General features: G+C 42.0%; 1 protein-coding gene and 1 pseudogene across 2 annotated transcripts in view; both read left to right on the top strand.

Annotated features, from left to right (window-relative positions):
* The first annotated feature begins 6,375 nt into the window (after positions 1–6,375).
* Positions 6,376–20,487, top strand: part of LOC132829922 (protein tyrosine phosphatase type IVA 2-like) — a 130,327-nt gene continuing 116,215 nt past the window's right edge. Inside the window, exon 1 of one of the 2 annotated variants that reach the window (XM_060847342.1) lies at positions 6,376–6,544. The gene's annotated coding sequence lies outside the window, so the exon portion shown is untranslated. Of the gene's footprint in view, positions 6,545–6,704; positions 6,786–20,487 lie in introns of those variants that run through there. The other variant, XM_060847343.1, reaches the window with a different exon arrangement.
* LOC132829791 (RNA-binding protein with multiple splicing 2-like) lies at positions 17,234–20,103 on the top strand (annotated as a pseudogene).

Raw genomic sequence — 20,487 nt, 5'->3', positions numbered from 1 at the left:
CTGCAATTCTCCGATAGAGTGATTCTGTTTCTGCAGCTTTTCTTCGAATGCATTCCATCTCTGTCGGGATTCTGCGATGAAATTGATGAGTGTCGATTCCAATCTAGCAATCATCTCTATAAGGCCTGTTTTTACATCAGCTGCAGCCGGAGGAGAGGAGGGTGGGGGAGGGGTCTTTGTTTTCTGAGAGCTGCGGGGTCCCTTTGATTTACTCATTATCCACTCAGTATTAGACTGTTTAAATATAATATTCAGCAGCTAATTAAGATTAAAGAAATTTTTTGGGTGGTTTGGCAAGTGTGGTGGGGGCAGGAAACCCACTTTTCCCAGGTTTTGGGAAGGGCTCTGTAGACTCAGACTTGCTGAGTCGCCGCCATCTTGGATCTCCTCCCAAAGCCACTTTTAAGAAGTGTGATGTTGAAGGGGAGCTGTGGAAATCAAACAGGTGCATTTATGGATTGAGTGATGCATCAAGGGAGTTGTATTTCTCCACTAGTCTGTCTTGCTGAACATGGACTTTATGCAACTGACAGGCACAGTATTACGCTGAAGCACGCTATTTGATAGGTTTGCAGGACAACAGAGATTAACAGAAAATAAATTTTCTTGAATGTAAATTGTTGAATAGGAAGAGCGACAATGAGGAAAGGCCTCACTTGATGAAAATTTCCAGCATCTTCTCCTCTTATTTATTTTCAGCATCTCTGCTATTCTTGTCTTGTGTTGTAATAATGACAAGTAACCCAGGTTAAAGATGATTGAGGACTAAGTATTGGCTAGAAACAAAAACAGAAATTGCTGGAAAATCTCAGCAGGTCTGACAGCACTGCGGAGTGAAATCAGCGTTAACGTTTTTGGGTCCATTGGCCCTTCTGCAGAATTTCCAATAGTTTCTGGTTTATTTTCTGATTGCCAAGATTTGCAGTCTTTTTGTGTTTTTGTTTTGTCAAGTATTGGCCAGATATTGGAATAAATACCCTCGTGTTCTTCAATGGTTTTTAGGAACTTTTATGACGTGCTAAAGAGGACAGATGGGGACTTGGTTAACATCTTATTCAAAAGAGGTTACCTCTGGTCTTGCAGCATTCTTTTTGCTCTTATATGTCAGTGTAGAGTATGTGCACAAGTCTTTGGAATAAGACTTAAACATAACTTTCTGACCCCACTAGACACAGCTACCTACTGATACTACTGGGTTCTTCCTGATCCTTCAATTCTTTCCAAAATATATATATCGCCCCATGTCCAGGTGGACAACTTCCCCACCTTGTAAACTATCTTTACAATACACATGGCGTCAACTTTCTGGAGTAGAGTCCCTTATATTTATAACTTGCTCTCACTTCAACACTACATCTTTGAACCACCATTTCTTCATTTTCAAGGTATCTTTTCTGTAAATTTAGACAATTTATCAACATTAGCTCTACCCACCTATCCTTCTTATGCAAGTATATTGGGAAGAAACATGCAAACATTCAACAAGAATGTACAAAACTGGAAAATCTAAGACCAGAAGATATAAGAGCAGACCAAGGCCAATCAACCCATCGAATCTGCTCTGCCATTTAAGATCATGGCTCATCACATAATCTTCAACTCCACTTCTCTGTTTTTTCCCCATAACGTTCAATTCTCTTACGGATTAAAAAGCTCAGTCAATATCCTTAACAAGCACCCTCTACTGCTGTCTGTGGTTAAGAATTCCATAGATTCACTACTCTCTGAGGAAGAATTTCTCCCTTATCACTGTCTTAAATATGTGACTCCTTATTCTGACATTATATCCTTGGTTCTAGTCTCTCCCAAATGGGAAACAACCATTTTGAATCTACCCTGTCAAGTTCCTAATAATCTTGCATTTTTCAATTAGATTCACTCTCCAATGAGTACAGATCCAAAATACACAACTTCTCATAAGATGGTGTCTCCGTACCGGGAAACAGCTTAGTGAACTTTCTCTGGTTGTCTCCAATATTAGTGTATCTTCCCTTAGATGAAGGACCTAAATCTGTCAGTATTTAGCAAGCATTACACATTTTTATACTCTATTTCCTTTGAAATAAAGGCCAACATTCCATTTGGCTCCCCATTACCCATTGAACTGGATGCTTGCTTTTATGATTCACACACATGGAATCTCAAATCGCTGTGTTATAGACTTATTCAGTCCCTCTCCATCTAAGTACCATACCACTCCTATATTCATCGTACAAAATAGTATAACTTCACATTTTCCCACATTATACTAACTTAGCGAAGCTTTTGCCCAGTCTTTTAAATCTGTTTATATCTGTCTACAGACTCTTTGTGTAATCCTTACTGCCAAGCTGCTTGGCACAGTACATTAACTTTCCTCCTACAAATAATTAATATAGAGTAAATAATTATAGCTTAGCATTGATCCCTGTGGCACACAATCCTGAATGAACCTCCTTATTCTAACTCTCTGCCTTTGCATGTGGTGCCTTATCAAGTGCCTTCTGAAAATTTAACCTGCAATGCAATCTTAAACTCTGAATTTGATCTCTAGAATGCCCTCTTTTAACTGTACCTTTGGTGGTTATGTTTCCATGAACTTCACCATGACAGGAGTTTCCTCTTGGATCAGTTGCCTGTTCTCCCTACGTTTTAGGACCCCCTTTAAAATCTATTTTTGACTGATCACTTGGTCACCCTTTCAAATATCTTACCTCTTTGGCTATGGGTTTTTAGATTATATCTATGTGGTTACATAATACTGGTCAGAAAGATTACTTCAATGTTTCCAATATAAGGGTTTTGAAACTTTTTTCCTCTCCAGGTTAATTGATTTCCATTTGTGCCAAATGGATTATCATAATTGTGCTTTACCTATATGGCTAACAGTGACTGGAGATTATCTGAGACAGGACAATTTTACAACTGAATTGTACTAATTTTTAAACCTCCTGTCTCCAAGGTGGATAAATGACATTTGAATAGTAGGAGCAATGGAAGGATGGCAGCAAATGATAAGAAACAAGCAATTGCATAGAATATTCAGGTTTTAAAAATGCCTTAGCGTTCTTCACACAGACGTTAGCGATATACTTAGAGCAAAAGGGAGGGTAATATTTGAAAGGTCACCTGTGGAAACAGTCTCTATTTTCGCTATTAGAATAATTGATGATACAGTCATTAGAGTCACACAGCAAGAAAACAGACCCTTCGGTCCACCTTTCTAAGCTGACCATAATCCCAAACTAGTCCCACCTGCAGCGCTTGGCACATTTCCCTCCAAACATTTCTTATTCATTTACTTATCTAAATGTCTTCTCAGTGTTGTAACTGTACCCACATCCATGACTCCTTCTGGAAGTTCATTTCATATGCTTATAACTGTGTAAAAGATTGCCTCATATCTTTTTAAAATCTTTCTCATTTCACCTTAAAAATGTGCCTTTTGTCTTGAAATCTTCCATCCCAGCCTGTCTATACCCATCATGATGTTATAAACCTCTACAAGGTCACCCCTCAACCTCCTACATTTCAGTGAATACAGTGCCAACCTAATCAAGCTCTCCTTATAACTCAAATCTTCCATTCCCAGCAATGTCTTGGCAAATCTCTCCTGAACCCTCTCAGCTTAATAATATCCTTCCAATAACTAGACAATTAGAAGTGTACCAGTAGTCCACAGGGGGCCCTACCAACATCTTATATGACCTCAACACAACAAATCTACTCCTATACTCAAAGGGCTGAGCAATGAAGGCAAGCGTGCTAAACCTTTTCTTAACCACTCTGTTTTTGTGATGCAAACCTCAAAGAATTATTTACCTGAATCCTAGGTCTCTACAACACTACTCAAGGTCCTACTTTTAATTGTAAAGAAGTCTTGCTCCCATTTGTTTAACCAAAATGCAATCCCTCGGACTTATCCAAATTAAACTCCATATGCCACTCTTCAGCCCATTGACTCAATTGATCAAGATTTCTTTGTAATCTTAAAAAACATCCTTCAATGTCCATTGTATAACGAATTCTGGCTCCATCCGCAAACTTATTAACCATGCCTTCTATATTCTCAGCTACGTTACTTATATAAATGACAAAAGTGGACCCAGCACCAATCCCTGTAGAACATCCCTGGTCACAGGTCTCCAGTCTGAAAACAACTCTCCATCATCACAGTCTGTCTCCTGCCGTTAAGCCAATTTTGTATCCAATTGGAAGCTCACCTTGAATCCCATGTAATCTAGCTTTACTAATTAGTCTACCAAGTGGAACCTTGTCAAAGGCTTTCTTAGAGTCTGAGTTAATAATGTCTATGTTTTTGCCCTCAATCTTCATAGAATGCCTACGGCATGAAACGCACCCTTCGGCCCACTGAATCCAACTGACCCTCAAAAGAGCATCCCACCCCTGCAATCCTCATGGCAACCCACCTAGTCTGCAAACTATTGGCAATTTAGCATGGCTAATTCACTTAACCTGCATATCTTTGGATTGTGGGAGGAAACCGGTGGAAATCCATGCAGACATGAAGAAAATGTACAAATTCCGTACAGATACTTGCTTGAGGCTGGAATTGAACCCTGGTCCCCAGAGCTGTAAGGCAGCACTGGTAACCAGCGAGCCACCATTGGTTACTTCCTCAAGAAACTGCATCAAGTTTGTCACATTATTTCCACAGCAAACAAAAAAAACATGCTGACTGTCCCTAATCATTCCTTATCTCTCTAAATGTACATAAATCCTATCTCAGAATTTCTTCCAACAGTTTATCCACCACTGAAGTCAGCCTCACATATCTGTAGTTCCCAGGCTTCTCCTCACATACTTTCTTAAACAAAGGCACATTAGCCACTCTTCAATCATTTGACACCTCACCCATGGTTACAGATGATACAAATATTTCTGCAAGGCAGCTTGCAACTTCCTCCTTAACTCTCCATAACATCCTGGGACACATTAGATCAGGTCCTGGAGGTGTATCCACCTTTACGTTTTCTACTGCTTCCAACACTTCCTCTTCTGTAATGTGAAATGGTTTCAAAATATCAATATTTATTTCCATGTTCACTAGCCTCCATTTCTTTCTCCAAGGTAAAATCTGCCACAAAATATTCATTTGAGGTTCAATGCAAAGAGGACCTCTTTGATCTTTAAGGGGCCCTGCACTCCCTCTCTCTCTAGTTGCTCTAATTGATGTTGAACCCCGCTGCTCGAAGATGAACAATCCTCTCAAACCCATCCGTATGACTGCAGGCCCTGATCCCCAGCGCTATTTTGGTAGACTTTTAAATGTCTTCTCAAAAGGTGTTGAGGACAACAGGGAGAGCTTCTCACAAGCGGTTTCATAGAGATGTACAGCAGGGAAACAGACCCTTTGATCCAACTTGTCTATGCCAACCAGATATCCTAAATTAATCTAGTCCAATTTAGCCACATCCTTCTAAATGCTTCCTGTTCACGTTCCAATCCACATGTCTTTCAGTTGTTCATCTGAGTCTTCCAGATGATTGATTCCCATGAGGGAGGCACAGTGGCACAGTGGTCAGCACTGCTGCCTCACAGCGCCAGAGACCCGGGTTCAATTCCCGCCTCAAGCGACTCTGTGCGGAGTTTGCACATTCTCCCCGTGTCTGTGTGGGTTTCCTCCAGGTGCTCCGGTTTCCTCCCACAGTCCAAAGATCAGGTGAATTGGCCATGCTAAATTGCCCGCAGTGTTAGGTAAAGGGGTAAGTGTAGGGGAATGGGTGGGTTGCGCTTCGGTGGGTCGGTGTGGACTTGTTGGGCCGAAGGGCCTGTTTCCACACTGTAAGTCTAATCTAATCTAATCTAATCTTGGTCCCCACCTTCAGCCAAGTCTCACCTGCGGCTCCAAGCGCCAAAGCACGTGTTTAGGCGGGAATCAACCAGCGCCATTTGCACGGGCGGCCTGCCCTCGGAAACACCGGGGGCCACGGTGTTATCATGGGGCAATTCTCACTGCCACACCCGCTAGACCATGCTCCCCGCTAATATCCACAATTAAACTCGAATCCCTTTCACCAAATGCTGAAGCGTACTCCCCACTTTACCCGAGATAACACAGGCGCAGTCTGAGGGATAACCACTAACTGCTTCCGAGAGCGTTTGGGAAGACACGAACCCGCCGAGAGGTGCTCGGGAAGGTTCTGGCGAGGTTCTGGCGTTCGGGAGGATTCGGAAGTAGGTTCGGGAGGAAACGGCGGCGGTTCTGGCGGACTCGGGAGAACTCGCGAAGATTCGGGCGCGGTCCAGGCGTTCGGGACCACTCGGGAGCGGCTTGGTGTAGGTTCGGGAGAACACGGCGGCGGTTCCGGCGTTCGGGAGCGGTTCGGGCGGACTCGGGCGTGGTTCGGTGTGGGTTCGGGAAGGCTCGGGGCGCGGTTCAGGCGTTCGGGAGGACTCGTCGGTGGTTCGGGCTGCGCCGGGGGCCGCTGGTAGCCGCCAGACTTCCTGAGCGGTGAGAGAGTGTGCGCGAGGTGGCTGCTGTGCGAGTCGCTGCTCGGAAGTGCACGGTGCTCAGCAGTTTTCAATGACCGGCCTGGTTACTGTGAGTACTGCCCGGCCGTACAAGTGGCGGTGGTTTGGGGCCTGAAGGGGGTGGGTCCTGGGACTTTTGTGCGGAGCCTCGAGCTGGCGGCGTGGGGGTGCCGGTCAAGTCCGGGGGAACCAGGCCCGGATTGTCGGCTTCCGGGGAGTGGAGGGTGGCGGCTGCTCGAGAAGCGCGATTCGCGGGTATCGAGTGAGTGTGTGAGCCGCGGGCCTGAGGCCCGGAGTCCGGCGGAGGGAAGGTAACCCTCCCTCACAACCGGTCGGGTGGAGTTAATTTTGATCCTAGTTCACTCCAGTCCGTGTTACCAGGACAGGGGGTGGGTGGGTGGGGGAGTGAATGATCACTAGCTGTGGCTTGGCCATGGAGAGGGAAGGCGATGTGGATTAGCTAATACAGCATTTAATTTCTGTGGCTGGTTGAGAGTTGGATAGTAAAGGAGGAGTTAGGAACGAACTAGAAATAGGAGAAACCTTTCAGAAAGCTTTGCGGCCAGCGCAGTGTGTTTGACAGGAATTGGTTGGTGACTTTAGATCATTCTCAAAGCTGTCCATCCTTCAGGTTTCCTCACTCGTGTCTGAACCCAGTTGATAAAGATTAGTTCCAAGGATCACTCGCTAACTTAATGTTGTAGGGTGAGAGTGAGGTCTGCAGGCGCTGGAGGTCAGTCAAAAAGTGTGGTACTGGAAAAGCACAGGCGGTCAGGCAGCACCTGAGGAGCAGGGTCATTCATTCCTGATGAAGAGCTTATGCTCGAAACGTCGTCACTCCTGCTCCCTAGATGCTGACTGACCGGCTGTGCTTTTGCAGCACCACACTTTTTGACACTGCTAGAAAGGTATCGAGCAATTCCTATGCTGTAGCTTATGTGGGACGACGTGTGAAATGTCTGTACTGTTGAAGAGGAGCATGCGGGCATGTGTGAGCAGGAAACATGACATTGGATGTAGAGGAAGAGACGTAAATACAGGGATTGGATAGGTTTCCTCCATGTTTGGTGTAATAAAGTTGTATATGTTTAAAAAGTGGGTTTATAATTTTTTTTGCAGTGAATAAAGCATAGAGGAAATCTATCAATTATGTAAGCGAGGAAAAGAGTTTTGTATTAAGTAATGAAAGAAAGTAGTGGGTATAGGGTCAAGGTCATACTGAGAGTGAGCATGCATGTGACAAGTGAGTTCCTGAAAGTGTCAAATCTGGGACACGATCTTTATAGGGGAAAGCATGTTCATTGAATGTTGGCCCAGAATAGAGAAGGGTAACGTGCAGTGGTGTCGAGTGAAATTTAATATGCTTGAAGGTGCTGCTGGTTGCTTTATTCTGTCTTGTTACAGAATCTGTTTTATTCCAAACAGTAAATATCTGCAACCCTGGATGTAAAATGATTTTCAATTTTTAAAATGGACTGTTTTGATGTGGATAAAACTGGTGCCTTTTAGAATAGTGATTGTGTCACTGATTGACATAGATCAGAAGAGATTTTTTAATCGGGGACTCGAGCCTAAAGTTCTGGCTCAGTGGTAGAGACACTACCACTGCACAGAAAGAGCCCTATATTTTCTAACCAACCTGATCAGATATGTTATTACACACATTTGGAGTAGTTGTGACTTGAAGCCAGGTGTCTCAGTTCAGGGGCAGGGACACTATCGCTGCACCACAAGAGGGCTCTTGTTTCTAATTAATCTGTTTTTACACGACCTGGTATACCTGGTTACTCCACAGCCTGAATTATTTTCAGTTAATGGGCTATGATTATCGTCCAGCATTTCACAGTGAGGCCAGCTTCTGTGTGAAATGGTGTACTGAAATAGGCAGAGAATCCAGAATTGCAGAGAAGTAAAAGCAGGATTTGATTCGCAATAGAACTTTACTTCAGCAATAGTACACTAAACTGCATTCTCTTGGGAGTTAAAATGAGAGTATAGTAGAGAATGGTTGCTAAATGACACCTGGTTCAGATGAGTTTATGGAATGTGATCATAAAACACTTTTGGTTTTTTAAAAAATCTCGTATTTTAATAATGTCTTTCACAATCGCAGGATGTCCTAAAGGATTTTCACAGAAAGCAAAGTAGTTTAATTGCCACCTTTCTAATCTATGTTCCAAGATTATGCTGTTGTCTTTGTTTTTCTTTTGCATTATGGGGTATAAAGTGTATATTGTAAACTGAGGGGAGCTAATTTACTCCTAACATTGAGCAATTGTCAACGATCATCATCCTGCATGTTACTGTGAAATTGCATTTGCAAAAGATGAGTAGTTTAGGTTGATGTAAGTTTATCAAATAGAAATGTGTAGTTGCTGAGAAAGATTTGGTCAGTAAATTGATTCCCTATGACTCATGAGCAGCAACTTAAGACTTTCCCTGAATGTAATTGTATTTATTTCAATCTGATAATCATTTACCAAGGGGGAATATCTCATAGCCTGTTTTCCTTATGTGGTTATATTGACAATGATTGATAGAATGTTGTATAACTGCTATCATATCAAATAAAGCATATCTACCACTGCTGCTGTGGCTTTCAATTGTTTCAAATCTTTCAATGAATTATTTTCAATCTAAGTAATTGACACATTTTTTTTGCTGTGCTGCCTTTTGACTCCATTGTAAACTATTTACATTTACTTATTTAGGGCCATGAGTAATGAAGGTTACAAGTTTTGGTGTATTTTTGTGTTTAGAGGTTGCAGCTCCAGTTTAACTTTAAGAACCAATTTGAGATTACTTCTTGTTATTGCCCTGCCAATATATTTCAAATTAAGAATCCCATTTTTGTTGTCACTGTATAAATTAATCCAAGATTACATATGAGAAAGGTTGGATCTATGCAGGGAGACTGGGGGCAAGGTGCAAAATAGTTTCCATGGTCAAAACATTTGTACAAAGCAAGAAAAGCTTGATAAGAGGTCTATACTGACACTGTTCTGAATTCCTTTATTATGGAAGTTTTTTTGGGGGAAGCCTGCAAATAGGATACCAATTGGTATGCTCACTTGCACTTCCTCACATTGACTGACTGTATAGGCTGGTAACCCCTTATGACACCTGACTTGTCACACTGACATTTAGAGTTTTGGGGATTTCTCTTTGGTGAGAAGGTGAAGATTCAAACCATATTTTGTTTTTAAATATCCCAGCAGTATAAAGACTTTGTTGATGACCTGTTTCAAATCCTCCTAAATGCTTTTCCAAAGAATACAAGTTGAGTTGTAACATAAGGTGAAGAGCAATAATTGAAATAGCATTGAGAGCTGAAATATTGAATTAAGAACATGACGACAAAAAGATACCATCTGAGAACATTGGCAGCAGTCAGAGGGATCTCTTGGAGAAAACTGGTCACATGAAGTTTAATAACGAGGGCTCCTTAGCCTCCTTTTTCTTCTATATCATTATGAATGTCAAGTTGGAACTGAATAATAGAGAAAATGAGTAGTAGTCATAGAGATGTACAGCATGGTACAGACCCTTTGCTCCAACCTGTCCATGCCGGCCAGATATCCCAACCCAATCTAGTCCCACCTGCCAGCACCCGGCCCACATCCCTCCAAACCCTTCTTATTCATATACCCATCCAGATGCTTTTTAAATGTTGCAATTGTACCAGCCTCCACCACATCCTCTGGCAGCTCATTCCACGCACGTACCACCCTCTGCATGAAAAAGTTGCCCCTTGGGTCTCTTTTATATCTTTCCCCTCTCACCCTAAACCTATGCCCTCTAGTTCTGGACTCCCTGATCCTAGGGAAAAGACTTTGTCTATTTATCCTATCTGTGCCCTCATAATTTAGTAAACCTCTATAAGGTCACCCCTCAGCCTCCAACGCTCCAGGGAAAACAGCCCCAGCCTGTTCAGCCTCTCCCTGTAGCTCAGATCCTCCAACTCTGGCAACATCCTTGTAAATCTTTTCTGAACCCTTTCAAGTTTCACAACATCTTTCCGATAGGAAGGAGACCAGAATTGCATGCAATATTCCAACAGTGGCCTAACCAATGTCATGTACAGCTGCAACATGACCTCCCAACCCCTGTACTGAATACTCTGACCAATAAAGGAAAGCATACCAAATGTCACCTTCACTATCCTATCTATCTGCAACTCCACTTTCAAGGAGCTATGAACCTGCACTCCAAGGTCTCTTTGTTCAGCAGCACTCCCTCGAACCTTACCATTAAGTCTATAAGTCCTGCTAAGATTTGCTATCCCAAAATGCAGCGCCTCACATTTATCTGAATTAAACTCCATCTGCCACATCTCAGCCCATTGGCCCATCTGGTCCAGATCCTATTGTAATCTGAGGTAACCTTCTTCCCTGTCCACTACACCTCCAATTTCAGTGTCATCTGCAAACTTACTAACTGTACCTCTTATGCTCACATCCAAATCATTTATGTAAATTATAAAAAGTACAGGACCCAGCATTGATCCTTGTGGCACTCCACTGGTTACAGGCCACCAGTCTGAAAAACAACCCTCCTCCAACACCCTCTGTCTTCTACCTTTGAGCCAATTCTGTATCCAAATGGCTAGCTCTTCCTTTATTCCATGAGATCTAACCTTGCTAATCAGTCTCCCATGGGGAACCTTGTCGAACGCCTTGCTGAAATCCATATAGATCACATCTACTGCTCTGCCCTCATCAATCCTCTTTGTTACTTCTTTAAAAAACTCAATCAAGTTTGTGAGACATGATTTCCCACGCACAAAGCCATGCTGACTATCCCTAATCAGCCCTTGCCTTTCCAAATACATGTACGTCCTGTGCCTCAGGATTCCCTTCAACAACTTGCCCACCACTCAGGTCAGGCTCATCGGTCTATAGTTCCCTGGCTTGTCTTTACCGCCCTTCTTAAACAGTGGCACCACATTTGCCAACCTCCAGTCTTCCGGCACCTCACTTGTGACTATCGATGATACAAATATCTCAGCAAGAGGCCCAGCAATCACTTCTCTAGCTTCCCACCAAGTTTTCGGGTACACCTGATCAGGTCCTGGGGACTTATCCACCTTTAACCGTTTCAAGGCATCCAGCACTTCCTCCTCTGTAATCTGGACGTTTGCAAGATATCACCATCTATTTCTCTACAGTCTATATCTTCCATATCCTTTTCCACAGTAAATACTGATGCAAAATATTCATTTAGTATCTCCTCCATTTTCTGTGGCTCCACACAAAGGCCCCCTTGCTGATCTTTGAGGGGCCCTGTTCTCTCCCTAGTTAGCCTTTTGTCCTTAATATATTTGTAAAAGCCCTTTGGATTCTCTTAATTGTATTTGCCAACGCTATCTCATGTCCCCGTTTTGCCCTCCTGATTTCCCTCTTAAGTATACTCCTACTTTCTTTATACTCTTCTAAGGATTCACTCGATCTATCCTGTCTATACCTGACATATGCTTCCTTCTTTTTCTTAACTAAACCCTCAATTCTAGTATCTCTTTTATTCTAAAATTACACATCTCATGCACTGGAGAGACTTGACAAGCAGTTAGCTTCCTGTGCTTTTTCTGATACGAGAACTTCTACAACAAAAAAAAATTAACATCAGCACAGTTGAAGTAAACTTGAGGTGAGAGGGAAGTTCTGACTGTAACATTGCATACAAGTCATTGTTAACATGGAGATGCACAGTGCTGGATTCAGAGGTTTTGGATGATTCAAGCTAATGGCATATTACTGACTAAAGTGTTTGGGAGCTTAATGCTTGTCAGCTGCCTGGAGGTTCTCTGCACAGTGAAGCACAGGTTTGGGAACTGCTGTCTTGTGTACTGGACACTTCATTATTTTAGCAGGCTGTACTGCTGCTCCATCCAATGACTGTACGAAAATGGTCTTCCAATGCTTTATGCATTGGCTTCTTCTAATGTATTCTGTTTCTAGAGGAAAGAGGGTAGGAGCTGTCAATAACGGATTTTTCAGTACAGAAAGACAAAGTACAGAAAAATGAATAGTGGGATATGTATGAGATCTGAGAAATCCTTTACTTAAACCGAGGTGTTTTAGCATTGAAATAAGAACAAAAGGAATTCAGATCAGGTTGAATCTGTGGAGAGAAACAGAATTAATGTTTCAGGTTGATGACCTTTCACATTTTTAGCTTTGGCTATTCTTTCATGGGTTAGAATTGAGATCAGTAATTGTGATTTCCCTTTAGTGAAGGGAAGTAAGGCTGAGGTTGGGAAGAGATGGGGAGTGAAAAAAAGGATGCAGCATGTTCCTGGGGGAACTTACTGGATAAAAGCAACCTGTTCAGGATTACCACCTGCTGAAAACTTATGACTTGACACTTTTTTATTTTGCTGTTCGTTGCAAAAAATATTTTTTGCTATTGGTTTAATGTAAACCATTGTCTGCAATGGACCACTGAAAAGAAAGTAGCATTTTGAAACTTTTGTAGAACCTTTAAAAGGTTGTATCTAGATAACGTGGGTGGGAGAGTCGAGGAACTGAACTTCTAATTCTGCATTTTTTGATATTAGGATGTTGTCATGTAAATTTCCATATAATGTATGTACATTGATCATGTTTGTTTATTGTAAGTTTGTAGCTTGCTTTACTCATTCTGGTATAACTTGCATGAAATAATTTGTAATCGGATTGAAAACAGCTCACAGATGCTTATAAATATAAAATGCTGTTTTTGCATGCCATTGTGAAGCATTCTACCAGAGGTCCTGGCACTAATGGCTGCCTATTTCTTAGGGAGCACAGGCTGGTTTCATGTTGAAACTGGTAAATGGTGAAACTAATTGGCTTCCTCTAAGTGTTGGTTTCTGCTCTTATTATAATCTCATCATAATCAGACTTTATTCTATCTGCTTATAGGTTAAAGATGTTCTTTAATGAATCACCTGTACTGACAGTTATGTTATTCTAATATAGCCGTTTAAATGTTGTTTTAGGGACTAGCATAATCAAAGTTTTTGTGAGGAGGATTAATGTAACTTCTATATCTCTTGTGTGTTTAAGTGCTGCCTCAGGAAATGTTTCATTGCTATTTTCTACAAATATGACCTTATCCAGTTTTACCTAACTAAGACAGAGCCAAAATATGAGTGGGATAAATTGTTCAATCAAAGGCACAACCTTGGTGACAACTGAAGTACTGATAAAATATATGTTCAAAATCTAAGAGACGACTTGACATTAAGTGTGACACATTTGCCTCTAATTTCAATTCGTAATTTAGCTTGGAGCATTACATTCACACAAGCATAATCTTTAAAACTAAATCATATTTTGGATCCTAAGTATGCATCGCGGTGATTAGAAAAATTTGAGGGACCATTGGTATTCTAGATAATATTTAGGAAGTCGTGCTTGCATTTTAAATATTTTCCAGCTATTGTAATACTGAAACCCTGCTTTAAACTTTTATTGCCTGTGTAGTGTTAGCTTCAGTTGTGGAATAGTTAAAAATGATCAGCCAACTTTTGTATCCTAATCTTTCACTGACTGAGTATACTTCAGTTTATGTGAGGAGAGATTGGAACTTTACCAGGCCCTCTGACGTTAACCATGCAGATTAATTTCTAGCAAGTGTGTACGCCTTGTAGATTCATGCACAATTTGCTTTTAAGTATTCATTGACCCATTTCAAACCCAACTGACAAAAGTGGAAGTGGCTTTTAAATCTCTTGTTGCTGATACAGCTTTGAACAACAGATCAACATCTCTCAGTAAGAACAAAACAACTGCATTTAGCAACATTATGGTTTTGCCCGCTGTCTCATCTGTCAGATGGAGCTAGTTAGATTGAGTGGAGATAAGCTGTTATTAAACTCACTTTGAAAAATCCACTATTTAGAAGATTTAAGTCTGCCCAATGGCAATATTTGAGTACCTAAAATATGATCTCTTTGGAAGGTTATAGGAATGATAAAAACTAAAGAATGTTTAGTAATTGCTTTGTATTTGTGTACTTTTAAGCTCAGTTGGCTGGATGGCTGGTTTGTTTTGTGTTGCAGAAAGACACCAACATCCTGCACTGGCCGAGGTCACCACAAAGTCCTAACTTATCAACTGCACCCCACTTGTCTCTTAGAATCTTGTATTTTTTAAATTGGGCTGTGGGATTTGGGCATCACTGGTGAGGCCAGCATTTCTTATCCATACCCAGTTGTCCTGAGTGGCCTGCTAGGTATTAGTTTAGACATCACATGGCTGCATTACGTGGTGGGCAGATCAGGTGATTTCCTTCCCAAAAGGATACACATGAGCATCTACGACAGTCAATAGTTTCATGTTTGCCATTTTTAAGACTAGTATTTATTCCATATCTATTAATTCCATTTAATCTCCACAGACTGCAGTAATGGGATTTTAGCCTGTGTCCCCCAGAACATTAACTTCGATCTCTAAATTGCTGGTATCATTGCCATGGTCCATCATTTGTCGCTGTGTGGATCTTTTAATATAATAAAACAATCAAACAAATGTGTTGGGACATCAAGTTGATGTACAGGACATTGGTGAGGCATTTTCGGACTGTTCTTGTCACCGTGCTGTAAGAAGGATATTGTTAAATGGGAGAGGGTTCAGAAAAGATTTAGAAGGATGCTGCTAGGACTGGAGGGTTTGAGTTATAATGAGAGACTGGGTGGGCTGGGACGTTTCTCAGTGGAGTGTCAGAGGCTGTAGGGGGACCTTTTTATAGAGGTTTATAATATCATGATGCACATAGATGATTTGAAAAGCAAAGATCTTTCCCGTGGGGTAGGGGAGTTCAAAACTCAAGAGCATGTTTTTTAGGCTTAGAGGAGAACATTTTAAAAGGGAGTTGAGGGGCAACATTTTGATGCTGAGGGTGGTTTGTATGTGGAGTGAACTGCCAGAGGATTTGGTAGATGCAGGAAAGTTACAACATTTAAAAGACATTTGGAGTACATGAGTGGGAAAGGTTAAGAGGGATATGGGCCAAACACAGGCAAGTAGGACTAGTTATAGTGTCATACAATTATATAGCATGGAAACAGACCCTTCAGTTCAACTAGTCCATACAAAACAAGTTCCCAAACTAAACTGGTCACACCTGCTGTGTTTGGCCCATATCCCTCTGAACCTTTCCTATTTTTGTACTTATCCAAATGTTTTTTATATGTAACTGTACCTGCATCCACCACTTCCTCTGTCTTTTCTGTCCACACTGTAACCACTCTGTGTAAAGAGCTTGTCCCAATCTCCTTTTTCAAATCTTTCTCCTCTCACCTGGTAAATCTTTTTTGAGCCCTTTTCAATTCCATAACAAGACAATCAGGACTGCACACAGTTCTCCCTGAGAGGCCTCACCAACATCTTGTACAACCTCAACATGACGTCTCAATCCCTATACTTAAAGGTCTGGGCAATGAAGGCAAGTGAGCCTGTCCTCCTGGGCTGTAAATTTTGAAGAATTATATACCTGAACACCGAGGGGTCTCTGTTCTACAACACTACCTTGGGCTTTGCCATGAATTGTGTAGGTCCTGCCCTTATTTGTTTTATCAAAATGTAATACCTTGCGTTTATCCAAATTAAACTGCATCTGCCACTCCTCAGCACATTGACCCAATTGATAAGGTCACTTTGTAATCTTAGGTAAATTCTTCACTGTCCACTATATCACCAATTTTATGTTGTATGCAAATTTACTAACCATGCCTCCTGAAATTCTCATCCCCAAATCCTTTATATAAATGACAAACAAAAGTGGACCCAGTACTGATCCTTTTAGTTTGGGAAACCTGGTTGGCATGGGCAAGTTGGACTCATTTGTTTGTTTTTGTGCTGTATGACTCTGATGAAGTATGAACCTCTTAAAAATGAGGCAAATTACCAAAAGCTTGGATGAAGTATGGTTTTAAGTGTGCCTTAAATGAGAAGAAAGTGAGCTAAAGAGGTGAAGAAGCTGAAGGAGGCAGTTGCGGAGTTTTGGGCCCACACATCTTGGATGCTTAAATGTGTCGAATTAGTGAAGCATGGACTTCTTGGAAAAATCTGGAGGAGAAGCTTGAATTGGGGAAGTACAGGCTATAATTTTTGAAAATGAAGATGAGAGTTTTGAAAATTTGTAGATGATATGTGAGGTTCCCACCTCAATTTTTGAAGCTAACGTTCCCAGCCAAACAAATTAGCCGAGAATGCAAGAAACTTGTATTGTCAGAATGCAAATATTTTCAAAATTAGTTGCTCATTTATAGATGTGTAACAATGATTATCCCTTAAAACATTCTTGTAAATGGGCCTTTATCTCAGACCTTGACTCCCATCTGGTCAGTTAACAGCAGTTAGCAAATCCATTGTAAATGGATAAGCATACCTACTTGGCATGTAGGCTTTCCTTAATTCACCTGGTCGCTGGCTGGTCAGCATTTATTACTGATCCTTAGTTGCCCTTGGAAAGGTGGTAGTGAGTTGCCTTCTTCAACTGGTACAGTCCACATGCTGTAGGTAGACCCAAAATGCCATTAGGAAAGGAATTTCACGGTTTTCACCCAGGAACAGCGATATATTTCCAGGTCAGCAGAGTGGTTTGGAGAGGAGTTTGCAGGTGGTGGCATTCCATGTATCTGCTGCCCTTGTCCTTCTAGATGGAAGTGGTCATGGGTTTAGAAGATGCTGTTTATGGATTTTCAGTAAATTTCCTAGTACATCTTGTAGATACAGTCAGTTCTGCTATCACGCAGTTGTTCCATTCTCGTGCAATGCCGTATTATAAGAAAATTGAACAGGTGCTGCTTGCTAGCACGGTTTATGACCCCTTCCATTGCTTTACTGATGATTGAGAGAAGAGTAAACTGGCTGGGCTGTCCTGCTTTTTGTGTACAGGAGACACACTTGGACAATTTTCCAGGTTGTCGGACAGATGCCAGTGTTGTACTTGTATTGGAAGTGCTTAGCTCAGGACGTGGTGAGTTCTGGAGCACAAGTCTTCAGTACTATTGCTGGAATGTTGTCAGAACACATAGCCTGTGTAGTATCGAGTGCCAACAACCATTTCTTGATAGAATGTGGAGTGAATCAAATTAGCTGAAAACTGGCTTCTGTGATGCTGGGGACCTCTGGAGGAGAAGGAGATGGATCATCCACTTGGCACTTCTGGTTGAAGATTGTGTGAATGCTTCGGCCTTATTTCAGGCTCTTCCTTCATTGGAAATGTTTGTGGAGTCACCTCCTCCAGGTGAGTTTAATTGTCCACTGCAATTCACAACCAGATATGGGAGGACTGCAGAGTTTAGATCTGATCCACTGGTTGTGTCTGCTTAGCTCTTGTCACTTGTTTATGGTGTTTGGTATGAAAGTAGTTCTCGGTGAAAGTGAGGTTTGCAGATGCTGGAGATCAGAGTCGAGAGTGTGGTGCTGGGGAACCACAGCAGGTCAGGCAGCATCTGAGGAGCAAGAGAATCGACGTTTCGAGCAAAAGTTCTGTTTGGTGGCTTTGAGGTTGAGACCCCATATTGAGAAGTGCCAGTACTCTTAAGACAAGGATTAGCCCTATTTCAGATGGTAATAGTTGAGTGGGGGAGGAAACCAGACACCTGGAGGAAATCCACAGACATGGAGACAATGCGCAAACTCTGCTGGGTGACAGATTTCCTCCCCTGAAGGGCATCAGTGAGGCACTGAGTTTTCAATGATTAACAGTGATACGGGTTCAGTAAATTCTTAATCGCAGGTTTTTAAAATTGAATTCAAAATTCACCATCTGGCGTGTTGGGACTGAATCCTGATGAAGGGCTTTTGTCTGAAACGTCGATTTTCCTGCTTCTCAGATGCTGCCTGACCTGTGCTTCTGAACACCACACTCTCAACTCTAATCTCCAGCATCTGCAGTACTCACTTTTGCCGTGGTGGGTTTTGAATCGAGATCCCCAGAATGTTAGCTGAGTTTCTGGATTCATTGTCTTGTAGTAATATCCCTTGAAAATTGCCTCCCTATGCCACAACAGCATAGTGACAGTGAATCTACCTCTAGACCAGGAGGCCAAAACAGGCTATAAGCATCTAGGACAGCTTGAACAAAAGGTTCCCAAAAAAGTTGCAACTAGAATATTTGACACTTAAGTTAGGGAAAATTCTTTCTAGTGGCATCCTACAGATTGGTCCAGCTGCAATTCAAGACCTGTGAGTGCAGTGCAATGAGTGGTATGAGAAATATTCCTCTCCCTTCCTTGCTAAAATCAAAGAGCTTTGAGGAAATAACCTCCACCTTGTGGTCTGGGTTTATTGATCTGCAGAATTTGTTTTCTTTCCACCCACAATATTTGTGTCAAATCATCTGATTTGTCTCTCTTTTGAATAATTTGAGCATGTATTGGGTTTAAAACACTACAACCTAAACTGTGTAATAAATTTATCCAATTTTTGCCTCTGTTGAAAACCAATTTTCAACAATAAATAGTTGATTTTCTGTTAATGATGAAACCTGATGTGAATTACCTTTGCCCCAAGTAGCAGTCCATCAAGCAAATCAATCAATCAGGACGAAAACTGTCCGGTGGCTAGAGTCATGTCTGACATCGATGAAGTTGGAGGTTGGTCATCTTATTGTCATCCTCACGGGGCCTTGAATCCCACTTAAACACAGAGGACATGAACTCCAATCAAATACACAACACAAACCCCAATTAAACACTAGCCCCAGTACTGCGCAGAGGACCCGAACCTCAATCACACACCCCCTCCCCCCAATGCAGCGCAGAGGACTCTAACCTCTATCTGCCAGCACGCTTGCAAAACTCTCTCTCTCTCAACTGGACTAATTACCGTTCGAGGAATCCGTAGGATAGAGAGTAATCGAGTGAGGGGACCATCTCCGGCACACAGGAATATCGAGAGGGACCAAGGTTGAACATCTTGTGGGCTCGTACGTTGTGAGGCACTGATGTTCCGGGCGGCCGCTGACACTGTGCGATCGTAACTATCTGGATTGTTTGCTGACTAGGCCAATATTGTCTTCCCATTTTCCCCCTCAGTCGAAGCATAATGCTCAAGAGACAGTGTGGTTTTACCTCCTTCGTCCTTATTCATCATCTGATGAAGCTAACAGTGGTGAAGAGGAGGTCTGTGTCTGTATGCTTTTTGTCAGTGGCCTTCCTATGGATATTAAACTACATGAGCTTTACCTTGTCTTTCGATCATTTAAGGGATATGAAGGTTCACTGATCAAGCTAACATCAAAACAGTCAGTTGGCTTCGTTACATTTGACAGCAGAGTGGGAGCAGAAGCAGTAAAGAATGCGTTTAATGGCATTCGACTTGATCCCAAAAATTCTCAGACATTTTGGTTGGAATTCGCAAAGGTGAACATTAATGTGGCCAAAAGCAAACTGACGGCTACAACTAACCCCACAAATACGCACCGTGCCTTGGGAGCACACTTCATTGCATGGGACCCTTACAAACAGCACTGATCCCTGCACCTCCAGAGGCCTGGGCTCCCTATCCACTGTACACAACAGAACTGACCCCTGCCATTCCACATACTGTGTTCACCTACCCTGCTGCTGAAGCTGCAGCTGCGGCACGTCATGCTCCGATGCTCTGGTATCCTCCATCCGAAGTATCTCCATGAAGGTGGATGTCTTGTCAGTTTTGTTTAGTATTTAACTGCCCTTATCCAAGAATTCAGATTTCTCCATGGAGAAATTTTTGTTTTCAGGTTGGACTTGGACTTTACTGAAGGAGATTTTGGATAGCTGGCTCATTTTCACTCAACTTGGAGGGGGTGGAATGGTCACTAAGGACTGTAGAATTTAAGAACTTGACTAGCGAACGCTTTTTTTTCTATGTGAGGATCTGTTGACTGTATGGAATAGTAATTCTTGTTACACTCATTGTATGCTATGTGCCAATAACTTAAATACTGGCTGTCAGATTCTAACATATAAGCTGGTAGCACCTTTTTCATCCTCATTTAGTTGGTTATCCTGGAATGATAAAATGAGAGAATGAGATG

This window comes from Hemiscyllium ocellatum, chromosome 30, assembly GCF_020745735.1.
Source record: "Hemiscyllium ocellatum isolate sHemOce1 chromosome 30, sHemOce1.pat.X.cur, whole genome shotgun sequence".
Classification (NCBI taxonomy): domain Eukaryota; kingdom Metazoa; phylum Chordata; class Chondrichthyes; order Orectolobiformes; family Hemiscylliidae; genus Hemiscyllium; species Hemiscyllium ocellatum.
The sequence above is the reverse complement of the archived record's forward strand: the minus strand, read 5'-3'. Positions and strand labels throughout refer to the sequence as shown.